Below are 11,988 nucleotides of genomic sequence, written 5' to 3'. Positions count from 1 at the left end.
CCCCCGGGGGGGGGGGGGAATACCTACCCACAAACAATTAAAAGGAGTTATTTTATCATTAGATGGGACTCTTGCCCCAACCTGCCACACCTAGCTGCACGGGGCCAAATGCATTCCATTTCCAGGTTGTTGTAAATGTCTTTTCAGCCACAAGCCATGCGTCCTTTTTGCTTAGCTGCATTTTGGTGTATGGGAAAGCACTCACATGCCCCTTCCCTATGTGGGCCAAAAGAAAGTGCCCAGAAGAGTCTGTGGGAAACCCTGGCTTGAGCGTCTACATCTCCACAGCCTGGCTCTGGCTGAAGCTCCAGCGACTTTGCTTGTTTGACTCATGGACTCAGTCACACCCAGGCCCGAGAAATCAAGCTTTCCTCATATTGTTGTTAATTTATTTATATTTTTAAAACAAGGAATCTATTGTCTTCTTCGGGCATGGAGCATCTTTCTGCTTTGAAGGTTGCCTGCACCCCCACAGCAGGAGTCAGCAACACACTCGGTGCAGGCTGTTTTATGCTTTGTTCCCCCATCTGTGAATCAGTAATGATAATAACAACCCACAGAGTGCTCGTGAAGATGTCGTGTAGCATCCTCGGGCCTTCTGTTTCCCAACACACAACAGATCAGGGGGAACTGGTTTCTGGGAACATAATGACAGCCAACCAGAATAGGCAGCCAAGAGAGAGTTCTGGGGCTACCACAGGAAAGGTCTGGGCACAAAGAGGACCACTGAAGAAACAGGAGGTAGGAAGTGCAGGGCCAAGCTTGGGATGGGGGTGCGGGGCATTTGGGGAGAGAAGGAGTAAGGGTCTGAGCCAAATGGGCAGAGGGAGGGAAAGAAAAGGCCACCATGTCTGAGTTTCTGTAAATACTCATGGATGAGAGAAGCAAGTGGACAGAAGAGGAGACTTGTTGGGAGAAAGTGAGTTCCCTTGCCCAACAGCGATGTCTAAGCCAGCATCATCCCTTGCCTGGAATACTGCAACAGCCTTTCAACTGGTCTCTCTGCTTTCAACCTCGATCCCTTTGGCCTAGTCTCCACAGAGCCACCAGGGAGAGCCTATAGAGACATGAGTCAGCACACGCCACTGCTCTGCTCAAAAGCCTGCTGTGGCTCCCGTCTCACTCAGAAGGAAACCAAAGTCCTCACAAAGCCCTGGCAGTGCCCTCTGTGGTCCTCTGTAAACTGCTCTCCCCCAGGTGCTTACCCTGCTCTGGCCAAACCAGTCACCTGGGCTAATCACATGTATACCAGGCCCATGTCAACTGTCTGAGGGCCTTTGTCCTGGCTGCTCCTCCATCTGGAATGTTCTTTCCCTGAGAACACCTGCTTGGTTAACTCCACTGCCTCCTTCATCCTTGCTTAGGTCCGGTATTGCCTGCCCTGCACTTGCTGTCTCCTGCTGCAAATCGCCTCCCAGCCCCCACAGTCTCAATTTTCCTTTACTGCTCTTATTTCTCCTTTTGCCCACATGGCTATTTAAAATTTTGTTTACTCTTTATCATCTGTATTTCATCATTAGAGTGTAAGCCTCACAGAGGCAGGAATCTTTGTCTATTCTGTTCATGACTGTCTCCCAGGATCCCAGAACAGTTCCTGGCAAATAGTGGGTGCTCCACAAACATTTGTTGAATGAATGAATGAATGAATGAATGAATGAATGAATGAGTGAGTGAGTGAGTGAATGAATGAATGACTGGATGAGAATGGACTCTGAAGCCAGACACATGCCGGGATTTACATCCCTGATCTCCACTACCTCCACATTGCCCTCTTGGACAGGTATAGATTAAGCTTTCTGAGGCTCAGTTTCCTCATCTGTAAAATGGAAAATGTAATTTATACATGAGATCGCTATGGGGATTAACTAAGAGAACTTCATATAAAGTACCCGGCATAAAATAGGCTTTTAATAAATGTTAATTTTCTCTTAATATCTCCAGAGATAGCACTAGAATATCTAAGAAGAAACATTGTTTATTTTGATGTTCTGGGCTGAAAGAATCAAGAAACACTGGTGCTGTCACAATGGGGAATTCTGACTACAGTTTCAACTACAGACCTTATTCAGATTTCACCGATTCTTAACACGCATTGTGTGTGTGTGTGAGTGTGTAGGTGGTACTATGAGATTTATTACATATATAGAGATGAACTGTTACAGAAAATCAGAAAAGACCACAGAGGTGACAATGTATATTCTTTATTTCTCACAACATTCTGGAAGCCAGGATTTAATATCAGCATTTTACAGATAATATAATGGAGTTCAGAAAAGCTAGGAGACTTGCCTAAGATTACATAGTTCCTAAGCGGCGGAGCTGGTACCTGCAGTTTTCTGACACTCAGCAGGTGTTGTGTTAAGGACACCCCCTTAAGGATGGGGACTGGGTCTGAAAGAGCATTAGAAGGAGTTATGGCCTCGCTAGAGACAAGTTTGCTACTACGGAACTGTTATTTTGCAAGTACCAAAGTGCTAGTTTTCTTGATTTTGCCCTAATATATGGGCTCTGAAATATATTTTTTTTAAGATTCAGGAAAAAGAGCCCCTGATATTTCTATATTTCTTGGGGAAAGGATTCTCCAGGAAATCCCCACTCTCCTTGTACTTTCCAGCCAGAGTTACCTCTTTGGGCTATTACCCGGAATACTGCAGAGCAAAGAAAGCAAAAATGTTTAAAACAGGAGACATGAAGAGAGGTTTAAGCAGCCTGGGAGGAATCCTACAGAAAGAAAGTGATTGTTGTCCTTCCCTCTGAAGCTCCTTTTTGTTGACCAGTCTGGCTGAAAGCAGCAGGGTCTGAACCTCAGCCAAGGGACAAAGGGCTTTTTTGGCTAAGAGAAGTAACTGTGGTCATGACGGGCCAAAACAGGAGAAAAGCATTTTATGGAGTAACAAGGCCCACCAAATGTCAGAATCAGTGCCTGCAGGATGTAATTTACTTCTGCAAGCACTTACTAAGCAGCTGCTTTGTTCCAAGCATACTCATATGATTAAAAGACAACCCCAGCCTCCAATGAACTCCCAAACTAATAGAGGAGCCATTTATTCCATTCATGTATTCATTTATTTAATTTCTCACTTCTTTGGCCATATAATTTAGTAATTAAGAACATATCCTTGAAATAAGAGAGACAGGTCCATTCATTCATTCAATAAATATTTATTCAGTGCCTACTAAGTGCCCAAGGCTGCTTAACGCACTAAGGAAACAGAGGCAGACAGACTACGGATCCCCACCCTCAGGAATATGGATTGCCCCGGGGGTAGGGGGGTAAGAGAGGCAATGATCAATAAAAGTAACAAATAAATTATACAGCATGTTAGAAGCTGTGGGAGAAAAGAAACACAGAGCACGGTGAGGATCCTGGAGAGTACAGCGTAGGGGGATTTAGAACACAGTATTACATAAGGTTATCAAGGTAGACCTTATTAAGAAGGGCGCATGTCAGCAGAGACCAAAAGAGGGTAAGAGACATGGGCAGAGGGTGGGCCATGTGGATATGGAGTTGGGGAGGGGAATAGCTTGAGACAGACCTCAGTGAGGAGGCCAGGCTTGCTCTGCCCAGGAACAGTGACTAAGCCCAGGAAGTAGGCACAGAATGGGAGGGGAGAGGAGTAGGAGACTTAAGGCTAGAGGCAGATTATGCAGGGCCGTGTGGGCCATGGTGGGATTTCTGCCTTTGCTGAGTGACAGGAGTAGCCAGGGCAGGGTTATAGCAGGGAAGTGCCATGACCTAGCTCATGTTTTAACACAATTGCTCCAGCTGTGATGGTGGGAATAGACCTTAAGTGTACAAAGCTAGAGGCGGAGAGACCTGCTAGTCGACCATTGCAGCAATCTTGGGAAGAGATGACAGTAGCTCAGGCCAAAAGAGTAACAGTGGAGGTGATGAGAAGTGGCTGGATTGGGGACATACTTCTAAGGCCAAACCAAATTCTGGATGGATTGACTGTGGGTTCCAAGAGAAAGGGAGGAGTCAGAGGTAATTCTAAGGTTAGTGGCCTGAGCCAATAAGAACGTTAAGAGGCGTACTAAGAGTGTGATCTTGGGCAAATTGTTAAATTTCCATTTTCATCTTTGTAAAATGAAGAATAATAAAATCTCCATTACAGAGTTGTCATGAATATTAAAAGAGATAATACATACAAAGTATTTTGTTTGTGAAGAGAGCACATAATAACAGTAGATTAGCAGCTAATTGATCTTACAGCATATGCAAGATCCCAAAACAACACTCACGGGGATTTGCAAAAGATTAAATATTGGTGGAGTGGAGTAGGGGGTAACTGAAATGGATGAGGAGACTGAGGTTTCACCCTCATAATGACTGCTAACCACTGCATTACCTCTAGTAATTCTTCTCATCTCTTTCCACCTCTACTTCTCAATATGTAACATGAGAGGAGGTTGACTGAGATCAAGAGTCTGCAAGCAAACCCATCACATGTGCTTTTTTTCTTTAATAAAGTTTTACGGGAATACAGCCACACTCTTTTGTTTATGTATTGTCTGCAACAGCTTTCCTGCCACAATAGCATTGTTAAATAGTTGCCACAGAGACCATATGGCCTATAAAGTTGTAAATATTATCTGGCCCTTTACGGAAAAAGGTTGCAGATCCCTGACCTAGAGCAGTATTCCTCACATGGGTATTAGACATAGACATGACTTAGGTATAGACAGAGAGTTGTGAAATCCTTTCTTCAAATGAAGTCTCAGCCAGAAAGCTAATATATAACACAGAATAAGTGTGGACCTGGTCTGTTGAGTGGTTGGGGTGGAGTGATATAGGGAGCATTGAATCCTTATAGGCTCTGACCATCTTATTTTTATTATTTAGCAAGGAGACCATGCCAAGTAAATTTTATAAATTGGATAAATTAATACTTGTGTTGAAAGCCTAAAAATAGGTTTTTCTCGTGAGTGTGAAGTCAATGTTATACTGGGTAAGGACAGAATTCAATTCAATTCAATTCTCTCAACCTCAAAATTCATATAGGCAGCAATTCCACATTCCTGGCTTGTCCCTAATACCAATTAGGCGTTAAATGTCTGCCTGTTTCTTTCTCTTCACATTACGGAACCCCTGAAAATTGCCAACTTCAATTATTTTGCCTCTTCTAATAGAACTTCTATAAGAAAGAATCTTCTCTATTCTACCTTCCTCTATTTTCTTCTGACTTGAATACCTAGGTGTTATGGGCTGAATGTTTTTGTCCCCTCAAAATTCATGTGTTGAAGCCCTAACCCTCAATTTAATGGTATTTGGAGGTGGGACCTTTGGGAGGCAGTTAGTGTTAGATTAGTTCATGAGGGTGAGGACCTCATGATGGAATTGGGCTCCTTATCAGAAGACACACCATAGAGCATGCTCTCTCTCTCTCTCTCTCTCTCTCTCTCTCTCTCTCTCTCTCTCTCTCTCTTTCTCTGCCATGTGAGGACACAGTGAGAAGCAAGACAGAAAGAGAGCTCTCACCAGGGAACCAAATCAGCTGGCACTTTGATCTTGGACTTCCAGCCTTCAGAACTGTGACAAAATAAATTTCTGTCATTTAAGCCCCCAGTCTATGGTATTTTGTCGCTAAGACATAGTATTTCCAGTTCTATTAGCTTACCAATCAGTCTCAGATATCACTATTCAAATAGTCCTTACAAATCTACCTCTTAGAGGAAATGTTGATTTGACTGATGCTTTCTCCTTAACCCTAGTCCAAAATCGTCAACCACCTGTCGTCGGTCAACATCAAAAAGCTCTCCCACACAAATATCCTATTACTAATACTCAAAATGAAATTACCACCCCCATTTCTTCCTCCATATTCAGCCTCTCTTCCTCACTTTTATTAATGTCACCATCATCCTTGCAAGTCACCCAAGTTAACAACCTAAGATTCTATTTTTCACTCCTGTTTCTCTGCTCCACAAATCCAATCAGTTGACAGTATCTACTAGCCTATCTCTGTAATATATCTTGCATTCACCTCATCTACTCGATTTCCACAACCATTTTCTAGTTTAAATCCTGGTGACCTTTCCCCTAGACTATTATATTAGTCTTATAATTTGCGTCACTGGCTTCAGTTATTCTTTCCTCATGTCCTCTTTCATAAGACTCCCAGATAAATCTTCCTTAAGTGCAAATCTGATCAGATCACTCCTCTACTCAAAATCCATCAGTAGTTCTCTGTTGCTGATAGAATAAAGTCAGGCCCTTGTTTTTCATTTCAGTTCTTCCTCAATTTGGATTTTACCTACCTTCCTATCTTTAATTCTCACTTTTCCCCTTTTTACACTCAATATGCAAATTTAAAGTAGGTATTCGGTCGCTGCCGAACACTGTCCTGATTTTCCCCTGAGCTCTTCTACCTGCAATAGCTCCCTGAGCTTTGCTACATGTTCAAATAACACAAGCCTATGTCTTTTCTTTGATGGCATCTCTTCTGGTCCCCTCTCCATCTCCTTTAAATACCCTCAACATTTTAACTGGACCTTTATAATGACTTGATTTTAACTGTGTTCTAAATTTGACCTGCCTACGTTTCATTCCTGGTAACTTCAGCATTTAGTATATTCAGTTAGTTAGGATAATACTAGCTTCTCTAACAAACTCCCAAATTTTGGTGGCTTAACACAATAAAAGTTAATTTATTTCTCAGGTAAGAATTTAATGTGCGTGTTTCTGAGTGGTAGACAACTTTCCTCCACATAGTGATTCAGGGACCTGGACTCTGTCCATACTTTGGTTCTACTGTTTCCTGAGAACTCAGAGTTCTCTGCTTCCAGTGAGTAGAAGGGAAAAGACAGAGTAGAAAAGTAACGTTCACATCTTAATCACTGGGACATGCATCATTTATATTCATATTCTACTATGAGAACCAGTCATTTGGTCTCTCTCGGATGCAGAAGAGCCAGGGAAATGTAGTCCCTGGCTGGGCAGCTCCTCCCCAGAGATTATTCCATTCTATAAGAGGAAGAATAGAAATTCTGGGTGGAGGCTTATCCATCTTTGCCACACTCTGGCACATAGGGGACACTTTATACCAAAAACATGTATTTGGAAATGATAATATTTTAAATGTCCACAATTTATTGACCATTTATTACCTACAAAGGACTTTTTGTGCTAGAAATTATATATATAAAGATAATCATTGCTTTGGAGATGGGGAAACTTTATTTCAGAAATATTAAGGAATAATAATAATAAAAGCAACACTTACTGAGCATTGACTATGAAATGAACTAAGGACTTTAGATACATGTCTACCCAAGTTTATAAGTTGTTGAGCAAGGTTTTGAACCCAGGCCTGTCTGACTCTAAAGCCCATGTTCCATCCATTAATAGTTCAATCTTTCTTCATATTACATAGCTAAAATGTACATAATAATAGAAGTTAATATTTATGGAGTGCCTCTCATTTCCCGGCCTAAATCATATGCCTTTTACATATATTGTATTTAACCCACAACATATTATGGTACCATTTTATACATATACATATATATATATATATATATATATATATATATACATACACACACACACACACACACACACAATATATATATATTCATGTATATATGTATATGTGTATATGTGCACACATATATATACACACACATGCACAGTGTATACATACATATGTATATACAAAGGGTCTTCAAAGAGATCATGGAAAGATTAATATCTTTTAATTCTGTCTTTCCAGGAACTTTTTCAAGTACCCTCATATATATTTGTGTATATATACACAAACAGATAAATGGGTATATACACACATATATATGAATATATACACATACATAACATTACCATGATATAGAGTTTATGTACATATAGAGAGAGAGACTATATAGTACCATTACTATGTTCTTTATACAGACAAGGAAACTGAGGCACAGAGAGGCTAAGTAACTTGCTCGAAGTTTCACAGTGAGCAAATGGTCCTGCAAATGTGAACCTAGGCAGCCAGAGCTCTAAGCATAAAGGTTTGCCACCTGCTAAATCTCTGGGTTTGCTGGCCTGTCTGTCTTTGCTGACATGAGACTGAGGTCAGTAGGGACTGGAACTGTGCTGTATTCATCATGACATTCCCTGAACCTAACATCGCCTTGCGCACTTCAAGAAATATTTGTTGAATTGAACTCATGAAGTTCAGGGAAAATTGTTACCAAGAGCCAGATTAGGATTTAGAGTCTGTGAGGTTAGAGGAGGAGCAATTCTTGCCAGAAAAAGAAAATAGTCTGGCATTTCAAAAAGCAAATTAAAGTCCTAGTGTTTGGTGAACTTCTCACTGTTTGTCTTTCTGGGGAACTTCTGTGTTTTTGGCAGAGGGCCAGGGCTGGAGAGCCATATGCAGCAAGAAGGCCATTCCATCTCACCCAGCCCGTCCAGGATGACCTTATAACCCTCTTCTTGTGTGCCTGTCAGCCAAACATTGCTCAAGGACTCCAGAGACAGGAAAATGCTTTTCTGTTTTCATTGAAAGTTTAGGCAATACGTCTGAGACAGAGTGAAATCCCAGGTCTTTAGAAACCCATCTTTTATATTTGGGACATCAATAAAAATGTGGCCTGTGTGAGGAAGATGTTAGGATTTCCCATTGAGGTGACCCAGATTCATAATAAATAATTAAGTTTGTAAGAGGGCATTAGACAATACAGAGCACAGTCACACACAGTATTCTAGTTAATCCGTCCACATCAGACTCAATCAAGTCTTACCAGTTTTTATTAACGGAAAGTGAGCAAGTTTTTACTGCATTGTTGGCTTTTGATTTTATTGTCCTTGATTCTGTTGTGTTTATTTTGAATGGACTGATATTTAGATTTTCTGTGAAGATGGTGTATTGAGTTCATGCTTTGTTTCTCTATTTCAAAAAAATAGGACCAACAGAAAAAAATCTGTGTGTATGTACGTATGTGTTTGTGTGCAAACATTGTCAGCAATAACAGGAAAGAAGAAAAAAAAAATAGATGACTTCTCCTGGGTGAGGAATGGAACAAAGACATGAATGACTGAGAGAGGTGTTAGCCAAGAGTCCCCTGGGATCTGGGTCTGAGCCCTGTGAGGGTGAGGGGTCGGGTCCCACAGGCTGACTACCATAAAACTTAAGCCATCCAAGATGGGCAGCCAGCATTAGACTCACTATTCAAAATGAATGAAAGGTTACATAGGGTTTTCCCACTTATGAAAAGTGGAGAAATCTCTGCTTCTCATTCCTACTTGGACCTATGCGTTTTAGCAAGCTTCAGGCCTCAGCAAGCCTGGGGGTCACAGGCACCAGCTCACAACTAGGAGTGGAACCAAGCAACATGCTGACCTGGAGACTGGATTGACAACATTCCCATTATATGTGTGTGGAACAGGATTCCTGAAATGCTATGGAAAGACCTGGAGACCTACACTCAGGCCTGGAGGCAAAGGGAAGGCAATTGTCAAATCATTAGTTAGGGCAGGATTAACACAGATAAAGAGAAAGAAAAAACAAATAAAATTCTCTCATTTAACACTAATCCTAACTCTAGCCCTATTTCCTAGCCTAACCCTAGTAAAATAGAGTTGGAAAAGTCAGGCATCTCTGAAGTTGGAGACACAGTGGAACAAATAATAGAAGACCTGATTAGAGGTGTGTATAAGAAACAGTTAGATTCTTATGCCCCAGATGATGTAACTTTTCTTCCCATTACCACTGATGCCCAGGGCCACAAAACACTGGAGGTTTATTATGGGAGCCATTGACCCTGAAGTCTCTACATTCAAGGATACTGGACATAGCAGAGGGAAGGTGCAGAACTAAAAACGTAAAAATGAGAGCCCCGCTCCCTTTTTTCACTCAATTCCCAGACGGACATTAGCTGAGTTTATATGTATATCCAAGCAGGAACCTGGAGGATTCTGGACCTCCTTAGGTGACTGTTAATACACCAAGGTGAGAAGACCTACAGTTACTCGATTATTAGAGATTCTACAATGAAATAGCTAACAACTTGCTCAATTACCCAGTAGTGAAGCCCACTATTCAACACATCCTGACCCCATTTGTTGGCCTTTCAACCAAGCTTTTAAGTGCCTTACTTCTCAATATAATTGGACATCAAAAAATTGCCAGGTTTTTGAAGAATACTTCCAATATAATAAACAGGAAAACACAATTGTAAAAAAAAATGATAATAATAAATAACAAAGAGAGAAAACATAGAAAGCAGAAAAAACTTTTTAAGAAAATTCTCAAAGAGGTAAAACATATTGCATCCACATGAAGCAAGAACAGATACTACTTAAAAGGAAGAGTCACAAAACAAACAACAAAAAGAGCTCTTTGAAATTAAAAATATAACAACAAAAATTTTAAACTCAATATAACAGTCAAAATATAAAACTGAAGAAATCTCCTGGAACCAAAACCCAAAGAGCTAAAAATAGGAAATTTTTAAAAAACAGATCTATTTAGGAGGATCAACAGCAAAATATTGGGATCTCCAAAAAGAAAGAATAGAGAAAACACAAGGAGAGAAATAATAACAAATAAGTACAAGAATTTCCCAGAATTAAAGAATATAAGTCTAGGGGTTAAAAGACCCCACTAGTGTCTAGTACAACTCAAGTACAAAAAATGAAAACAGACTCTCACCAAAGCATGGTATTGTAAAATTTTAAAACGGTAAAGGTGAATGAAAGATCCTAAAAGCCTCCAAAGACGGAAAGAAAAATAGAAAGTTGTATACGCTCATCCATCAGAGTAGCACTGGACTTCCTTACAGTAACACTGGATACTAGAAGACAATGAAGAAATATCTTCAAAATGTGGATGGACAGTGATTTTAAACTTAGAAGTCTATACCAGGGCAAACTATCAATCATGTGTGGAGGTGGAACAAAGAGTTTTCCAAACTGACAACATGTTTAAAATTACCTGCCATGAATTCTTATGCAAAAAGGTAACAAAGAGTATATTCCACCAAACAAGGTAGACAACCTAAAAAGAGAAAACAAGGGACACAAAACAACCTAGATGCTGACCCAAGAGAGATGCAGACATAATTCTCATGATGATTGTAAAGGATGTCTCCAGCCAACACCTGCTCACACAGATGTAAGGCTTCAGGAAAGATGAACCTGCCCTTTTCTATCTGATCTCTCTCTCTCTCTCTCTCTCTCTCTCTCAATAGATAGATAGATAGATAGATAGATAGATAGATACATACATACATACATACATACATACATACATACATACATCTCTCACACACACACACACACGATATGCTGCCTGATGTTTCTGAATATACTGAAAAGAGGTTATACCTTTATGAGTTTTAGAATGAATTAATGATGTGTATGTGAAAAACTTAGCAAAAAAAAAATGAAGAATTTATTAACTAGAGAAAACAACATATAAACTGTATAGATACACACATAAACAAGAAAGGAAAGTTAATCCTAGTACCCTGCCTTGCTCAGTGGTGAATATTTACACACCATAATGTAAATACTTATTTAAACCAAAAATGTGATAAATTATACTGGGAGAGTGAGAGATAGAAAATTACCCATCTTCCAAACTGAGAAATGAGTAGATAATATCTAAAACTGAAAAAATAGCAATATATTAATTTCTAAAACCAAAAAACCAAGAAATAGAAGTTTACTTATGGAGGTATATACAAAAACAAACACTAAAAGATTTGAAATAGGTTGCCCCTGGGGACTGTTAACTAGGATTGGATCCTTCTACTGTAGAACTATTTGACTTTTAAAATATGCTCACATAATATTATAATAAAATCAAATTCAGTTTAAAAAGGAAAATGCAAAAACTCATTAACATAGCATATTAAAATATAAAGGAAAATAATCTCAGGAGATACAGAAAAAAATCCAACATACCTTAAAATAACAAAATGTTCATTTGTTCATTCATGGCAAAATGCTTAGCCAATTAGTAGTAAAATAAAATCTCCAAAATAACTGAAAATATATTT

Source organism: Galeopterus variegatus, unplaced genomic scaffold, assembly GCF_000696425.1.
Source record: "Galeopterus variegatus unplaced genomic scaffold, G_variegatus-3.0.2 Scaffold250, whole genome shotgun sequence".
NCBI classification, from domain to species: Eukaryota; Metazoa; Chordata; class Mammalia; order Dermoptera; family Cynocephalidae; genus Galeopterus; species Galeopterus variegatus.
Note: the sequence above shows the minus strand (reverse complement) of the source record.